Raw genomic sequence first — 19,476 nt, 5'->3', positions numbered from 1 at the left:
CAATGATGTTGTCTGCACAGCTCCCCGTCCTAGACAGATATCTAGTCCGGGTTTATATATCAATGCACTGCTGTGGTCTGCACACCTCCCCGTCCTGGACAGATATCTAGTCCGGGTTTATAGATCAATGCACTGCTGTGGTCTGCACAGCTCCCCGTCCTGGACAGATATCTAGTCCGGGTTTATAGATCAATGCACTGCTGTGGTCTGCACAGCTCTCGGTCCTGGACAGATATCTAGTCCGGGTTTATAGATCAATGCACTGCTGTGGTCTGCACAGCTCCCCGTCCTGTACAGGTATATAGTCCGTGTTTATAGATCAATGCACTGGTGTGGTCTGCACAGATCCCCGGCCTGGACAGTTGTCTAGTCCGTGTTTCTAGATCAATGCACTGCAGTGGTGTGCACAGCTCCCCGTCCTGGACAGATATCTAGTCTGGGTTTATCGATAAATGCACTGCTGTGGCTTGCACAGCGACCCGTGCTGGACAGATGTCTAGTCTGGGTTTATATATCAATGCACTGCTGTGGTCTGCACAGCTCCCCGTCCTGGACAGATATCTACTCTGGGTGTCCAGTTCAATCCACTGCTGTGGTCTGCACAGCTCCCGTCCTGGACAGATATCTAGTCCGGGGTTTTAGGTCAATGCATTGCTGTGGTGTGCACAGCTCCCCGTCCTGGAGAGATATCAAGTCTGGTGATACAGATCAATGCACGGCTGTGGTCTGCACAGCTCCCTATCCTGGACAGATATCTCGTCCGGGTTTATAGATCAATGCACTGCATTGGACTGCACAGCTCCCCGTCCTGGATAGATATCTAGTCTGGGTTTATAGATCAATGCACTGCTGTGGTCTGCACAGCTCCCCGTCCTGGACAGATATCTAGTCCGGATTTATAGATCAATGCACTCCTGTGGTCTTCACTGCTACCCGTCCTGGACAGATATCTAGTCCGGGTTTATATATCAATGCACTGCTGTGGTCTGCACAGCTTCCCGTCCTGTACAGATATATAGTCCGTGTTTATAGATCAATGCACTGCTGTGGTCTGCACAGCTCCCCGTGCTGGACAGATATCTAGTCCAGGTTTATATATCAATGCACTGCTGTGGTATGCACACCTCCCCGTCCTGGACAGATATCTAGTCCGGGTTTATAGATCAATGCACTGATGTGGTCTGCACAGCTCCCCGTCCTGGACAGATATCTAGTCCGTATTTAGAGATCAATGCACTGCTGTGGTCTGCACAGCTCCCCGTCCTGGACAGATATCTCCTACGGGTTTATAGATCAATGCACTGCTGTGGTCTGCACAGCTCCCCGTCCTGGACAGATATCTCGTCTGGATTTATAGATCAATGTATATCAATGCACTGCTGTGGTCTGCACAGCTCCCCGTCCTGGACAGATATCTAGTCCGTGTTTAGAGATCAATGCACTGCTGTGGTCTGCACAGCTCCCCGTCCTGGACAGTTATTAGGGCCGGGTTTATATATCAATGTACTGCTGTGGTCTGCACAGCTCCCGGTCCTGGACAGATATCTAGTCCGTGTTTATTGATCAATGCACTGCTGTGGTCTGCACAGCTCCCTGTCCTGGACAGAAACCTAGTCCTGGTATATAGATCAATGCACTGCTGTGGTCTGCACAGCTCCCCGTCCTGGACAGTTATCTAGGCCGGGTTTATATTTCAATGCACTGCGGTTGTCTGCACAGCTCCCTGTCCTGGACAGAAACCTAGTCCTGGTATATAGATCAATGCACTGCTGTGGTCTGCACAGCTCCCCGTCCTGGACAGTTATCTAGGCCGGGTTTATATTTCAATGCACTGCGGTTGTCTGCACAGCTCCCCGTCCTGGACAGATATCTAGTCCGGGTTTATAGATCAATGCACTGATGTGGTCTGCACAGCTCTCCGTCCTGAACAGATATATAATCCGTGTTTATAGATCAGTGCACTGCAGTGGTGTGCACAGCTCCCCGTCCTGGACAGATATCTCGTGCGGGTTTATAGATCAATGCACTGCTGTGGTCTGCACAGCTCCCTGTCCTGGACAGATATCTCGTCCGGTTTATACTTCAATGCACTGCGGTTGTCTGCACAGCTCCCCGTCCTGGACAGATATCTAGTCCGGGTTTATAGATCAATGCACAGATGTGGTCTGCACAGCTCCCCGTCGTGTACAGATTTCTCGTCCTGGTTTATAGATCAATGCACTGCTGTGGTCTGCACACCTCCCCGTCCTGGACAGATATCTAGTCCGGGTTTATAGATCAATGCACAGATGTGGTCTGCACAGCTCCCCGTCCTGGACAGATATCTAGACCGTGTTTAGAGATCAATGCACTGCTGTGGTCTGCACAGCTCCACCTCCTGGACAAATATCTCGTGCGGGTTTATAGATCTTTGCACTGCTGTGGTCTGCACAGCTCCCCGTCCTGGACAGTTATCTAGGCCGGGTTTATAGATCAATGCACTGCTGTGGTCTACACTGCTCCCCGTCCTGGACAGATATCTAGTCTGGGTTTATTTCTCAATGCACTGCTGTGGTGTGCACAGCTCCCGGTCCTGGACAGATATCTCGTCCGGTTTTACAGATCAATGCACTGCTGTGGTCTGCACAGCTCCCCGTCCTGTACAGGTATATAGTCGGTGTTTATAGATCAATGCACTGCTGTGGTCTGCACAGCTCCCCGTCCTGGACAGATGTCTAGTCTGGTTTTATCGATCAATGCACTGCTGTGGTCTGCACAGCTGCCCGTCCTGGACAGATATCTAGTCTGGGGTTATAGATCAATGCATTGCTGTGGTGTGCACAGCTCCCCGTCCTGGAGAGATGTCAACTCTGGGTTTATAGATCAATGCACTGCTGTGGTCTGCACAGCTCCCCGTCCTGGACAGATATCAAGTCTGGGTTTATCGATCAATGCACTGCTGTGGCTTGCACAGCGACCCATGCTGGACAGATATCTAGTCTGGTTTTATATATCAATGCACTGCTGTGGTCTACACAGCTCCCCATCCTGGACAGATATCTAGTCTGGGTTTATAGATCAATGCACTGCTGTGGTCTGCACAGCTCCCCGTCCAGGACAGATATCTAGTCCGGGGTTATAGATCAATGCATTGCTGTGGTGTGCACAGCTCCCCGTCCTGGAGAGATATCAAGTCTGGGTTTATAGATCAATGCACTGCTGTGGTCTGCACAGCTCCCCGTCCTGGACAGATATCTAGTCTGAGGTTATAGATCAATGCACTGCTTTGGTCTGCACACCTCCCCGTCCCGGACAGTGATCGAGGCCGGGTTTATAGATCAATGCACTGCTGTGGTGTGCACAGCTCACCGTCCTGGACAGATATCTAGTCTGGGTTTATAGAGCAATGCACTGCTGTGGTCTACACAGCTCCCCGTCCTGGACAGATATATAGTCCGTGCTTATAGATCAATGCACTGCTGTGGTCTGCACAGCTCCCCGTCCTGGACAGATATCTAGGCCATGTTTATAGATCAATGCACTGCTATGGTCTGCACGGCTCCCCGGCCTGTACAGATATACAGTCCGGGTTTATATATCAATGCATTGTTGTGGTCTGCACAGCTCCCTGTCCTGGACAGATATCAAGTCTGGGTTGAACCATCAATGCACTGCTGTGGTATGCACAGCTCCCCGTCCTGGACAGATATATAGTCCGGGTTTATAGATCAATGCACTGCTGTGGTCTGCACAGCTCCCCGTCCTGTACAGATATCTAGTCCGTGTTTTCAATCAATACACTGCTGTGGTCTGCACAGCTCCCCGTGCTGGACAGATATCTATTCCGGGTTTATATATCAATGCACTGCTGTGGTCTGCACAGCTCCCCGTCCTGGACAGATATCTGGTCCGAGTTTATAGGTCAATGCACTGATGTGGTCTGCACCGCTCCCCGTCCTGGACAGATATCTAATCCGTGTTAAGAGATCAATGCACTGCTGTGGTCTGCACAGCTCCCTGTCCGGGACAGATATCTCGTGCGGGTTTATAGATCAATGCACTGCTGTGGTCTGCACAGCTCCTTGTCCTGGACAGATATCTAGTCCGGGTTTATATATCAATGCACTGCTGTGGTTTGCACACCTCCCCGTCCTGGACAGATATCTAGTCCGGGTTTATAGATCACTGCAATGATGTTGTCTGCACAGCTCCCCGTCCTAGAAAGATATCTAGTCCGGGTTTATATATCAATGCACTGCTGTGGTCTGCACACCTCCCCGTCCTGGACAGCTATCTAGTCCGGGTTTATACATCAATGCACTGCTGTGGTCTGCACACCTCCCCGTCCTGGACAGATATCTAGTCCGGGTTAATAGATCAATGCACTGCTGTGGTCTGCACAGCATCCCGTCCTGGACAGATATCTAGTCCGGGTTTATAGATCAATGCACTGCTGTGGTCTGCACAGCTCCCCGTCCTTTACAGATATCTCGTCCGGGTTTATAGATCAATGCACTGCTGTGGTCTGCACAGCTCTCGGTCCTGGACAGATATCTAATCCGGGTTTATCGATCAATGCACTGCTGTGGTCTGCATAGCTCCCCGTCCTGGACAGTTGTCTAGTCCGTGTTTCTAGATCAATGCACTGCAGTGGTGAGCACAGCTCCCCGTCCTGGACAGATATCTCGTCTGGGTTTATCGGTCAATGCACTGCTGAGGTCTGCACAGCTCCCCGTCCTGGACACATATCTAGTCTGGGTTTATATATCAATGCACTGCTGTGGTCTGCACAGCTCCCCGTCCTGTACAGGTATATAGTCCGTGTTTATAGATCAATGCACTGCTGTGGTCTGCACAGATCCCCGGCCTGGACAGTTGTCTAGTCCGGGTTTCTAGATCAATGCACTGCAGTGGTGTGCACAGCTCCCCGTCCTGGACAGATATCTAGTCTGGGTTTATCGATCAATGCACTGCTGTGGCTTGGACAGCGACCCGTGCTGGACAGATGTCTAGTCTGGGTTTATATATCAATGCACTGCGGTTGTCTGCACAGCTCCCCGTCCTCGATAGATATCTAGTCCGGGGTTTTAGGTCAATGCATTGCTGTGGTGTGCACAGCTCCCCGTCCTGGACAGATATCTAGTCTGGGTATACAGTTCAATCCACTGCTGTGGTCTGCACAGCTCACGTCCTGGACAGATATCTCGTCTGGGTTTATCGATCAATGCACTGCTGTGGTCTGCACAGCTCCCCGTCCTGGACAAATATCTAGTCTGGGTTTATAGATCAATGCACTGCTGTGGTCTACACAGCTCCCCGTCCTGGACAGATATCAAGTCTGGGTTTATAGATCAATGCACTGCTGTGGTCTGCACAGCTCCCTGTCCTGGACAGATATCTATTCCGGGTTTATATATCAATGCACTGCTGAGGTCTGCACAGCTCCCCGTCCTGGACAGATATCTAGTCCGAGTTTATAGGTCAATGCACTGATGTGGTCTGCACCGCTCCCCGTCCTGGACAGATATCTAGTCCGTGTTAAGAGATCAATGCACTGCTGTGGTCTGCACAGCTCCCTATCCTGGACAGATATCTCGTGCGGGTTTATAGATCAATGCACTGCTGTGGTCTGCACAGCTCCTTGTCCTGGACAGATATCTAGTCCGGGTTTATATATCAATGCACTGCTGTGGTCTGCACAGCTCTCGGTCCTGGACAGATATCTCGTCCGGGTTTATAGATCAATGCACTGCTGTTGTCTGCACAGCTCCCCGTCCTGTACAGGTATATAGTCCGTGTTTATAGAACAATGCACTGGTGTGGTCTGCACAGATCCCCGGCCTGGACAGATATCTAATCCGGGTTTATCGATCAATGCACTGCTGTGGTCTGCATAGCTCCCCGTCCTGGACAGTTGTCTAGTCCGTGTTTCGAGATCAATGCACTGCAGTGGTGTGCACAGCACCCCGTCCTGGACAGATATCTCGTCTAGGTTTATCGATCAATGCACTGCTGAGGTCTGCACAGTTCCCTGTCCTGGACAGATATCTAGTCTGGGTTTATAGATCAATGCACTGCTGTGGTCTGCACAGCTCCCCGTCCTGTACAGGTATATAGTCCGTGTTTATAGATCAATGCACTGCTGTGGTCTGCACAGATCCCCGGCCTGGATAGTTGTCTAGTCCGGGTTTCTAGATCAATGCACTGCAGTGGTGTGCACAGCTCCCCGTCCTGGACAGATATCTAGTCTGGGTTTATCGATCAATGCACTGCTGTGGCTTGCACAGCGACCCGTGCTGGACAGATGTCTAGTCTGGGTTTATATATCAATGCACTGCTGTTGTCTGCACAGCTCCCCGTCCTGGATAGATATCTAGTTTGGGTTTACGCATCAATGCGCTTCTGAGGTCTGCACAGCTCCCCGTCCTGGACAGATATCTAGTCTGGGTATACAGTTCAATCCACTGCGGTGGTCTGCACAGCTCACGTCCTGGACAGATATCTAGTCCGGGGTTTTAGGTCAAAGCATTGCTGTGGTGTGCACAGCTCCCCGTCCTGGAGAGATGTCAAGTCTGGTGATACAGATCAATGCACTGCTGTGGTCCGCACAAGTCCCTGTCCTTCACAGATATCTCGTCCGGGATTATAGATCAATGCATTGCTGTGCTTTGCATAGCTCCACGTCCTGGACAGATATCTCGTCTGGGTTTATAGATCAATGCACTGCTGAGGTCTACACAGCTCCCTGTACTGGACAGATATCAAGTCTGGGTTTATAGATCAATGCACTGCTGTGGTCTGCACAGCTCCCTGTCCTGGACTGATATCAAGTCTGTGTTTATAGATCCATGCAGTGCTGTGGTCTGCACAGCTCCCCGTCCTGGACAGATATCTAGTCTGAGGTTATAGATCAATGCACTACTGTGGTCTACGCAGCTCCAAGTCCTGGACAGATATCTAGTCTGGGTTTATATATCAATGCACTGCTGTGGTGTGCACAGCTCCCCGTCCTGGACAGATATCTCGTCTGGGTTTATAGATCAATGCTCTGCTATGGTCTGCACAGCTCCCCGTCCTGGACTGATATCTAGTCTGGGTTTATAAATCACTGCTCTGCTATGGTCTGCACAGCTCCCCGTGCTGGACAGATATCTAGTCTGGGTTTATACGTCAATGCACTGCTGTGGTCTGCACAGCTCCCTGTCCAGGACAGATATCAAGTCTGGGTTTATCGATCAATGCACTGCTGTGGTCTGCACAGCTCCCCGTCCTGGACAGATATCTAGTCCGGGTTTATATATCAATGCACTGCTGTGGTCTGCACAGCTCCCCGTCCTGTACAGATATCTAGTCCGTGTTTTCGATCAATGCACTGCTGTGGTCTGCACAGCTCCCCATGCTGGACAGATATCTATTCCGTGTTTATATATCAATGCACTGCTGTGGTCTGCACAGATCCCCGTCCTCGACAGATATCTAGTCCGGGTTTATAGGTCAATGCACTGATGTGGTCTGCACAGCTCCCCGTCCTGGACAGATATCTAGTCTGGGTTTATAGATCAATGCATTGCTGTGGTCTGCACAGCTCATTGTCCTGGACAGATATCTAGTCCGGGTTTATATATCAATGCACTGCTGTGGTCTGCACAGCTCCCCGTCCTGGACAGATATCTAGTCCGGGTTTATAGATCAATGCAATGATGTGGTCTGCACAGCTTCCCGTCCTGGACAGATATCTAGTCCGGGTTTATATGTCAATGCACTGCTGTGGTCTGCACACCTCCCCGTCCTGGACAGATATCTAGTCCTGGTTTATAGATCAATGCACTGCTGTGGTCTGCACACCTCCCCGTCCTGGACAGATATCTAGTCCGGGTTAAAAATCAATGCACTGCTCTGGTCTGCACAGCTCCCCGTCCTGGACAGATATCTAATCCGGGTTTATAGATCAATGCACTGCTGTGGTCTGCACAGCTCCCCGTCCTGGACAGATATCTAGTCCGGTTAATAGATCAATGCACTGCTGTGGTCTGCACAGCTCTCGGTCCTGGACAGATAACTAGTCCGGGTTTATAGATCAATGCACTGCTGTGGTCTGCACAGCTCCCCGTCCTGTACAGGTATATAGTCCGTCTTTATAGATCAATGCACTGCTGTGGTCTGCACAGATCCCCGGCTTGGACAGATATCTAATCCGGGTTTATAGATCAATGCACTGCTGTGGTCTGCACAGCTCCCCGTCCTGGACAGTTGTCTCGTCCGGGTTTCTAGATCAATGCACTGCAGTGGTGTGCACAGCTCCCCGTCCTGGACAGATAACTAGTCTGGGTTTATCGATCAATGCACTGCTGTGGCTTGCACAGCAACCCGTGCTGGACAGATGTCTAGTCTGGGTTTATATATCAATGCACTGCTGTGGTCTGCACAGCTCCCCGTCCTGGACAGATATCTAGTCTGGGTTTACACATCAATGCACTGCTGAGGTCTGCACACCTTCCCGTCCTGGACAGATATCTAGTCTGGGTATACAGTTCAATCCACTGCTGAGGTCTGCACAGCTCCCGTCCTGGACAGATATCTAGTCCGGGGTTTTAGGTCAATGCATTGCTGTGGTGTGCACAGCTCCCCGTCCTGGAGAGATATCAAGTCTGGTGATACCGATCAATGCACTGCTGTGGTCTGCACAGGTCCCTGTCCTGCACAGATATCTCGTCCGGGTTTATCGATCAATGCATTGCTGTGGTTTGCATAGCTCCACGTCCTGGACAGATATCTCGTCTGGGTTTATCGATCAATGCACTGCTGTGGTATGCACAGCTCCCCGTCCTGGACAGATATCTAGTCTGGGTTTATAGATCAATGCACTGCTGTGGTCTGCACAGCTCCCCGTTCTGGACAGATGTTTAGTCCGGGTTTCTAGATCAATGCACTGCAGTGGTGTGCACAGCTCCCCGTCCTGGACAGATATCTAGTCTTGGTTTATCGATCAATGCACTGCAGTGGTGTGCACAGCTCCCCGTCCTGGACAGATATCTAGTCTTGGTTTATTGATCAATGCACTGCTGTGGCTTGCACAGCGACCCGTGCTGGACAGATGTCTAGTCTGGGTTTATATATCAATGCGCTGCTGAGGTCTGCACAGCTCCCCGTCCTGTACAGGTATATAGTCCGTGTTTATAGATCAATGCACTGCTGTGGTCTGCACAGCTCCCGTCCTGGACAGATATCTAGTCAGGTGATACAGATCAATGCACTGCTGTGGTCTGCACAGGTCCCTGTCCTGCACAGATATCTCGTCCGGGTTTATAGATCAATGCATTGCTGTGGTTTGCATAGCTCCACGTCCTGGACAGATATCTCGTCTGGGTTTAACGATCAATGCACTGCTGTGGTCTGCACAGCTCCCCGTCCTGGACAGATATCTAGTCTGGGTTTATAGATCAATGCACTGCTGTGGTCTGCACAGCTCCCCGTCCTGTACAGGTATATAGTCCGTGTTTATAGATCAATGCACTGCTGTGGTCTGCACAGATCCCCGGCCTGGACAGATATCTAATCCGGGTTTATAGATCAATGCACTGCTGTGGTCTGCACAGCTCCCCGTCCTGGACAGTTGTCTAGTCCGGGTTTCTAGATCAATGCACTGCAGTGGTGTGCCCAGCTCCCCGTCCTGGACAGATATCTAGTCTGGGTTTATCGATCACAGCTCTGCTATGGTCTGCACAGCTCCCCGTGCTGGACAGATATCTAGTCTGGGTTTATACATCAATGCACTGCTGTGGTCTACACAGCTCCCCGTCCTGGACAGATATCTAGTCCGTGTTTAGAGATCAATGCACTGCTGTGGTCTGCACAGCTCCCCGTCCTGGACAGATATGTCGTCCGCGGTTATAGATCAATGCATTGCTGTGGTGAGCACAGCTCCCCGTCCTGGACAGATATCAAGTCTGGGTTTGTCGATCAATGCACTGCTGTGGTTTGCACAGCGACCCGTGCTGGACAGATATCTAGTCTGGGTTTATATATCAATGCACTGCTGTGGTGTACACAGCCCCCCGTCCTGGACAGATATCTAGTCTGGGTTTACACATCAATGCACTGCTGAGGTCTGCACAGCTCCCAGTCCTAGACAGAAATCTAGTCTGGGGTTATAAATCAATGCACTGCTGTGGCCTGCACAGCTCCCCGTCCTGGACAGATATCTAGTCTGGGTATACAGATCAATCCACTGCTGTGGTCTGCACAGCTCCCCGTCCTGTACAGGTATATAGTCCGTGTTTATAGATCAATGCACTGCTGTGGTCTGCACAGCTCCCCGTCCTGGACAGGTATCTCGTGCGGGTTTATAGATCAATGCACTGCTGTGGTCTGCACAGCTCCTTGTCCTGGACAGATATCTAGTCCGGGTTTATATATCAATGCACTGCTGTGGTCTGCACACCTCCCCGTCCTGGACAGATATCTAGTCCGGGTTAATAGATCAATGCACTGCTGTGGTCTGCACAGCTCCCCGTCCTGGACAGTAATCTAGGCCGGTATTATAGATCAATGCCCTGCTGTGCTGTGCACATCTCCCGGTCCTGGACAGATATCTCGTCCGGGTTTCTAGATCAATGCACTGCAGTGGTGTGCACAGCTCCCCGTCCTGGACAGATATCTAGTTTGGGTTTATAGATCAATGCACTGCTGTGGTCTGCACAGCTCCCCGTCCTGTACACGTATATAGTCCGTGTATATAGATCGATGCACTGCTGTGGTCTGCACAGATCCCCGGCCTGGACACATATCTAATCCGGGTTTATAGATCAATGCACTGCTGTGGTCTGCACAGCTCCCCGTTCTGGACAGATGTCTAGTCCGGGTTTCTAGATCGATGCACTGCAGTGGTGTGCACAGCTCCCCGTCCTGGACAGATATCTAGTCTGGGTTTATCGATCAATGCACTGCTGTGGCTTGCACAGCGACCCGTGCTGGACAGATGTCTAGTCTGGGTTTATATATCAATGCACTGCTGTGCTCTGCACAGCTCCCTGTCCTGGACAGATATCTAGTCTGGGTTTACACATCAATGCGCTGCTGCGGTCTGCACAACTCACCGTCCTGGACAGATATCTAGTCTGGGTATACAGTTCAATCCACTGCTGTGGTCTGCACAGCTCCCGTCCTGGACAGATATCTAGTCCGGGGTTTTCGGTCAATGCATTGCTGTGGTGTGCACAGCTCCCCGTCCTGGAGAGATATGAATTCTGGTGATACAGATCAATGCACTGCTGTGGTCTGCACAGGTCCCTGTCCTGCACAGATATCTCGTCCGGGTTTATAGATCAATGCATTGCTGTGGTTTGCATAGCTCCACGTCCTGGACAGATATCTCGTCTGGGTTTATCGATCAATGCATTGCTGTGGTTTGCATAGCTCCACGTCCTGGACAGATATCTCGTCTGGGTTTATCGATCAATGCACTGCTGTGGTCTGCACAGCTCCCCGTCCTGGACAGATATCTAGTCTGGGTTTATAGATCAATGCACTGCTGTGGTCTGCACAGCTCCCCGTTCTGGACAGATGTCTAGTCCGGGTTTCTAGATCAATGCACTGCAGTGGTGTGCACAGCTCCCCGTCCTGGACAGATATCTAGTCTTGGTTTATCAATCAATGCACTGCAGTGGTGTGCACAGCTCCCCGTCCTGGACAGATATCTAGTCTTGGTTTATCGATCAATGCACTGCTGTGGCTTGCACAGCGACCCGTGCTGGACAGATGTCTAGTCTGGGTTTATATATCAATGCGCTGCTGAGGTCTGCACAGCTCCACGTCCTGGACAGATATCTAGTCTGGGTATACGGTTCAATCCACTGCTGTGGTCTGCACAGCTCCCGTCCTGGACAGATATCTAGTCCGTGGTTTTCGGTCAATGCATTGCTGTGGTGTGCACAGCTCCCCGTCCTGGAGAGATATCAAGTCTGGTGATACAGATCAATGCACTGCTGTGGTCTGCACAGGTCCCTGTCCTGCACAGATATCTCGTCCGGGTTTATAGATCAATGCATTGCTGTGGTTTGCATAGCTCCACGTCCTGGACAGATATCTCGTCTGGGTTTAACGATCAATGCACTGCTGTGGTCTGCACAGCTCCCCGTCCTGGACAGATATCTAGTCTGGGTTTATAGATCAATGCACTGCTGTGGTCTGCGCAGCTCCCCGTCCTGTTCAGGTATATAGTCCGTGTTTATAGATCAATGCACTGCTGTGGTCTGCACAGATCCCCGGCCTGGACAGATATCTAATCCGGGTTTATAGATCAATGCACTGCTGTGGTCTGCACAGCTCCCCGTCCTGGACAGTTGTCTAGTCCGGGTTTCTAGATCAATGCACTGCAGTGGTGTGCCCAGCTCCCCGTCCTGGACAGTTATCTAGTCTGGGTTTATCGATCACAGCTCTGCTATGGTCTGCACAGCTCCCCGTGCTGGACAGATATCTAGTCTGGGTTTATACATCAATGCACTGCTGTGGTCTACACAGCTCCCCGTCCTGGACAGATATCTAGTCCGTGTTTAGAGATCAATGCACTGCTGTGGTCTGCACAGCTCCCCGTCCTGGACAGATATGTCGTCCGCGGTTATAGATCAATGCATTGCTGTGGTGAGCACAGCTCCCCGTCCTGGACAGATATCAAGTCTGGGTTTGTCGATCAATGCACTGCTGTGGTTTGCACAGCCCCCCGTCCTGGACAGATATCTAGTCTGGGTTTACACATCAATGCACTGCTGAGGTCTGCACAGCTCCCAGTCCTAGACAGAAATCTAGTCTGGGGTTATAAATCAATGCACTGCTGTGGACTGCACAGCTCCCCGTCCTGGACAGATATCTAGTCTGGGTATACAGATCAATCCACTGCTGTGGTCTGCACAGCTCCCCGTCCTGTACAGGTATATAGTCCGTGTTTATATATCAATGCACTGCTGTGGTCTGCACAGCTCCCCGTCCTGGACAGATATCTCGAGCGGGTTTATAGATCAATGCACTGCTGTGGTCTGCACAGCTCCTTGTCCTGGACAGATATCTAGTCCGGGTTTATATATCAATGCACTGCTGTGGTCTGCACACCTCCCCGTCCTGGACAGATATCTAGTCCGGGTTTATAGATCAATGCACTGCTGTGGTCTGCACACCTCCCCGTCCTGGACAGATATCTAGTCCGGGTTAATAGATCAATGCACTGCTGTGGTCTGCACAGCTCCCCGTCCTGGACAGTAATCTAGGCCGGTATTATAGATCAATGCCCTGCTGTGCTGTGCACATCTCCCGGTCCTGGACAGATATCTCGTCCGGGTTTCTAGATCAATGCACTGCAGTGGTGTGCACAGCTCCCCGTCCTGGACAGATATCTAGTTTGGGTTTATAGATGAATGCACTGCTGTGGTCTGCACAGCTCCCCGTCCTGTACACGTATATAGTCCGTGTTTATGGATCAATGCACTGCTGTGGTCTGCACAGATCCGCGGCCTGGACAAATATCTAATCCGGGTTTATAGATCAATGCACTGCTGTGGTCTGCACAGCTCCCCGTTCTGGACAGATGTCTAGTCCGGGTTTCTAGATCGATGCACTGCAGTGGTGTGCACAGCTCCCCGTCCTGGACAGATATCTAGTCTGGGTTTATCGATCAATGCACTGCTGTGGCTTGCACAGCGACCCGTGCTGGACAGATGTCTAGTCTGGGTTTATATATCAATGCACTGCTGTGCTCTACACAGCTCCCTGTCCTGGACAGATATCTAGTCTGGGTTTACACATCAATGCGCTGCTGCGGTCTGCACAGCTCCCCGTCCTGGACAGATATCTAGTCTGGGTATACAGTTCAATCCACTGCTGTGGTCTCCACAGCTCCCGTCCTGGTCAGATATCTAGTCCGGGGTTTTCGGTCAATGCATTGCTGTGGTGTGCACAGCTCCCCGTCCTGGAGAGATATCAAGTCTGGTGATACAGATCAATGCACTGCTGTGGTCTGCACAGGTCCCTGTCCTGCACAGATATCTCGTCCGGGTTTATATATCAATGCACTGCTGTGGTCTGCACACCTCCCCGTCCTGGACAGATATCTAGTCCTGGTTTATAGATCAATGCACTGCTGTGGTCTGCACACCTCCCCGTCCTGGACAGATATCTAGTCCGGGTTAATAGATCAATGCACTGCAGTGGTCTGCACAGCTCCCCGTCCTGGACAGATATCTAGTCCGGGTTTATAGATCAATGCATGGCTGTGGTCTTCACAGCTCCCCGTCCTGGACAGATATCTAGTCCGGGTTTATATATCAATGCACTGCTGTGGTCTGCACACCTCCCCGTCCTGGACAGATATCTAGTCCGGGTTTATAGATCAATGCACTGCTGTGGTGTGCACAGCTCCCCGTCCTGTACAGGTATATAGTCCGTGTTTATAGATCATTGCACTGCTGTGGTCTGCACAGATCCCCGGCCTGGACAGATATCTAATCCGGGTTTATAGATCAATGCACTGCTGTGGTCTGCACTGCTCCCCGTTCTGGACAGATGTCTAGTCCGGGTTTCTAGATCAATGCACTGCAGTGGTGTGCACAGCTCCCCGTCCTGGACAGGTATCTAGTCTGGATTTATCGATCAATGCACAGCTGTGGCTTGCACAGCGACCCGTGCTGGACAGATGTCTAGTCTGGGTTTATATATCGATGCACTGCTGTGCTCTGCACAGCTCCCCGTCCTGGACAGATATCTAGTCTGGGTTTACACATCAATGCGCTGCTGAGGTCTGCACAGCTCCCCGTCCTGGACAGATATCTAGTCTGGGTATACAGTTCAATCCACTGCTGTGGTCTGCACAGCTCCCGTCCTGGACAGATATCTAGTCCGGGGTTTTCGGTCAATGCATTGCTGTGGTGTGCACAGCTCCCCGTCCTGGAGAGATATCAAGTCTGGTGATACAGATCAATGCACTGCTGTGGTCTGCACAGGTCCCTGTCCTGCACAGATATCTCGTCCGGGTTTACAGATCAATGCATTGCTGTGGTTTGCATAGCTCCACGTCCTGGACAGATATCTCGTCTGGGTTTATTGATCAATGCATTGCTGTGGTTTGCATTGCTCCACGTCCTGGACAGATATCTCGTCTGGGTTTATCGATCAATGCACTGCTGTGGTCTGCACAGCTCCCCGTCCTGGACAGATATCTAGTCTGGGTTTATAGATCAATGCACTGCTGTGGTCTTCACAGCTCCCCGTTCTGGACAGATGTCTAGTCCGGGTTTCGAGATCAATGCACTGCAGTGGTGTGCACAGCTCCCCGTCCTGGACAGATATCTAGTCTTGGTTTATCGATCAATGCACTGCAGTGGTGTGCACAGCTCCCCGTCCTGGACAGATATCTAGTCTTGGTTTATCGATCAATGCACTGCTGTGGCTTGCACAGCGACCCGTGCTGGACAGATGTCTAGTCTGGGTTTATATATCAATGCGCTGCTGAGGTCTGCACAGCTCCCCGTCCTGGACAGATATCTAGTCTGGGTATACAGTTCAATCCACTGCTGTGGTCTGCACAGCTCCCGTCCTGGACAGATATCTAGTCCGGGGTTTTCGGTCAATGCATTGCTGTGGTGTGCACAGCTCCCCGTCCTGGAGAGATATCAAGTCTGGTGATACAGATCAATGCACTGCTGTGGTCTGCACAGGTCCCTGTCCTGCACAGATATCTCGTCCGGGTTTATAGATCAATGCATTGCTGTGGTTTGCATAGCTCCACGTCCTGGACAGATACCTCGTCTGGGTTTAACGATCAATGCACTGCTGTGGTCTGCACAGCTCCCCGTCCTGGACAGATATCTAGTCTGGGTTTATAGATCAATGCACTGCTGTGGTCTGCACAGCTCCCCGTCCTGTACAGGTATATAGTCCATGTTTATAGATCAATGCACTGCTGTGGTCTGCACAGATCCCCGGCCTGGACAGATATCTAATCCGGGTTTATAGATCAATGCACTGCTGTGTTCTGCACAGCTCCCCGTCCTGGACAGTTGTCTAGTCCGGGTTTCTAGATCAATGCACTGCAGTGGTGTGCCCAGCTCCCAGTCCTGGACAGATATCTAGTCTGGGTTTATCGATTACAGCTCTGCTATGGTCTGCACAGCTCCCCGTGCTGGACAGATATCTACTCTGGGTTTATACATCAATGCACTGCTGTGGTCTACACAGCTCCCCGTCCTGGACAGATATCTAGTCCGTGTTTAGAGATCAATACACTGCTGTGGTCTGCACAGCTCCCCGTCCTGGACAGATATGTCGTCCGCGGTTATAGATCAATGCATTGCTGTGGTGAGCACAGCTCCCCGTCCTGGACAGATATCAAGTCTGGGTTTGTCGATCAATGCACTGCTGTGGTTTGCACAGCGACCCGTGCTGGACAGATGTCTAGTCTGGGTTTATATATCGATGCACTGCTGTGCTCTGCACAGCTCCCCGTCCTGGACAGATATCTAGTCTGGGTTTACACATCAATGCGCTGCTGAGGTCTGCACAGCTCCCCGTCCTGGACAGATATCTAGTCTGGGTATACAGTTCAATCCACTGCTGTGGTCTGCACAGCTCCCGTCCTGGACAGATATCTAGTCCGGGGTTTTCGGTCAATGCATTGCTGTGGTGTGCACAGCTCCCCGTCCTGGAGAGATATCAAGTCTGGTGATACAGATCAATGCACTGCTGTGGTCTGCACAGGTCCCTGTCCTGCACAGATATCTCGTCCGGGTTTATAGATCAATGCATTGCTGTGGTTTGCATAGCTCCACGTCCTGGACAGATATCTCGTCGGGGTTTATCGATCAATGCATTGCTGTGGTTTGCATAGCTCCACGTCCTGGACAGATATCTCGTCTGGGTTTATCGATCAATGCACTGCTGTGGTCTGCACAGCTCCCCGTCCTGGACAGATATCTAGTCTGGGTTTATAGATCAATGCACTGCTGTGGTCTTCACAGCTCCCCGTTCTGGACAGATGTCTAGTCCGGGTTTCGAGATCAATGCACTGCAGTGGTGTGCACAGCTCCCCGTCCTGGACAGATATCTAGTCTTGGTTTATCGATCAATGCACTGCAGTGGTGTGCACAGCTCCCCGTCCTGGACAGATATCTAGTCTTGGTTTATCGATCAATGCACTGCTGTGGCTTGCACAGCGACCCGTGCTGGACAGATGTCTAGTCTGGGTTTATATATCAATGCGCTGCTGAGGTCTGCACAGCTCCCCGTCCTGGACAGATATCTAGTCTGGGTATACAGTTCAATCCACTGCTGTGGTCTGCACAGCTCCCGTCCTGGACAGATATCTAGTCCGGGGTTATCGGTCAATGCATTGCTGTGGTGTGCACAGCTCCCCGTCCTGGAGAGATATCAAGTCTGGTGATACAGATCAATGCACTGCTGTGGTCTGCACAGGTCCCTGTCCTGCACAGATATCTCGTCCGGGTTTATAGATCAATGCATTACTGTGGTTTGCATAGCTCCACGTCCTGGACAGATATCTCGTCTGGGTTTAACGATCAATGCACTGCTGTGGTCTGCACAGCTCCCCGTCCTGGACAGATATCTAGTCTGGGTTTATAGATCAATGCACTGCTGTGGTCTGCACAGCTCCCCGTCCTGTACAGGTATATAGTCCATGTTTATAGATCAATGCACTGCTGTGGTCTGCACAGAACCTCGGCCTGTACAGATATCTAATCCGGGTTTATAGATCAATGCACTGCTGTGGTCTGCACAGCTCCCCGTCCTGGACAGTTGTCTAGTCCGGGTTTCTAGATCAATGCACTGCAGTGGTGTGCCCAGCTCCCCGTCCTGGACAGATATCTAGTCTGGGTTTATCGATCACAGCTCTGCTATGGTCTGCACAGCTCCCCGTGCTGGACAGATATCTACTCTGGGTTTATACATCAATGCACTGCTGTGGTCTACACAGCTCCCCGTCCTGGACAGATATCTAGTCCGTGTTTAGAGATCAATGCACTGCTGTGGTCTGCACAGCTCCCCGTCCTGGACAGATATGTCGTCAGCGGTTATAGATCAATGCATTGCTGTGGTGAGCACAGCTCCACGTCCTGGACAGATATCAAGTCTGGGTTTGTCGATCAATGCACTGCTGTGGTTTGCACAGCGACCCGTGCTGGACAGATGTCTAGTCTGGGTTTATATATCAATGCACTGCTGTGGTCTGCACAGCTCCCCCTCCTGGACAGATATCTAGTCTGGGTATACAGATCAATCCACTGCTGTGGTCTGCACAGCTCCCCGTCCTGTACAGGTATATAGTCCGTGTTTATAGATCAATGCACTGCAGTGGTCGGCACAGCTCCCCGTCCTGGACAGATATCTCGTGCGGGTTTATAGATCAATGCACTGCTGTGGTCTGCACAGCTCCTTGTCCTGGACAGATATCTAGTCCGGGTTTATATATCAATGCACTGCTGTGGTCTGCACACCTCCCCGTCCTGGATAGATATCTAGTCCGGGTTTATAGATCAATGCACTGCTGTGGTCTGCACAGCTCCCCGTCCTGTACAGGTATATAGTCCGTGTTTATAGATCAATGCACTGCTGTGGTCTGCACAGATCCCCGGCCTGGACAGATATCTAATCCGGGTTTATAGATCAATGCACTGCGATGGTCTGCACAGGTCCCTGTCCTGCACAGATATCTCGTCCGGGTTTATAGATCAATGCATTGCTGTGGTTTGCATAGCTCCACGTCCTGGACAGATATCTCGTCTGGTTTTATCGATCAATGCACTGCTGTGGTATGCACAGCTCCCCGTCCTGGACAGATATCTAGTCAGGGTTTATAGATCAATGCACTGCTGTGGTCTGCACAGCTCCCCGTCCTGTACAGGTATATAGTCCGTGTTTATAGATCAATGCACTGCTGTGGTCTGCACAGATCCCCGGCCTGGACAGATATCTAATCCGGGTTTATAGATCAATGCACTGCTGTGGTCTGCACAGATCCCCGTCCTGGACAGTTGTCTAGTCCGGGTTTATATATCAATGCACTGCTGTGGTCTGCACAGCTCCCCGTCCTGGACAGATATCTAGTCTGGGTTTACACTTCAATGCACTGCTGTGGTCTGCACACCTCCCCGTCCTGGACAGATATCTAGTCTGGGTATACAGTTCAATCCACTGCTGAGGTCTGCACAGCTCCCGTCCTGGACAGATATCTAGTCCGGGGTTTTAGGTCAATGCATTGCTGCGGTGTGCACAGCTCCCCGTCCTGGAGAGATATCAAGTCTGGTGATACAGATCAATGCACTGCTGTGGTCTGCACAGCTCCCTGTCCTGCACAGATATCTCGTCCGGGTTTATCGATCAATGCATTGCTGTGGTTTGCATAGCTCCACGTCCTGGACAGATATCTCGTCTGGGTTTATCGATCAATGCACTGCTGTGGTCTGCACAGCTCCCCGTCCTGGACAGATATCTAGTCTG

Source organism: Chiloscyllium punctatum, chromosome 6 (genome assembly GCF_047496795.1).
Source record: "Chiloscyllium punctatum isolate Juve2018m chromosome 6, sChiPun1.3, whole genome shotgun sequence".
NCBI classification, from domain to species: Eukaryota; Metazoa; Chordata; class Chondrichthyes; order Orectolobiformes; family Hemiscylliidae; genus Chiloscyllium; species Chiloscyllium punctatum.
This window is presented reverse-complemented; position numbering follows the sequence as displayed.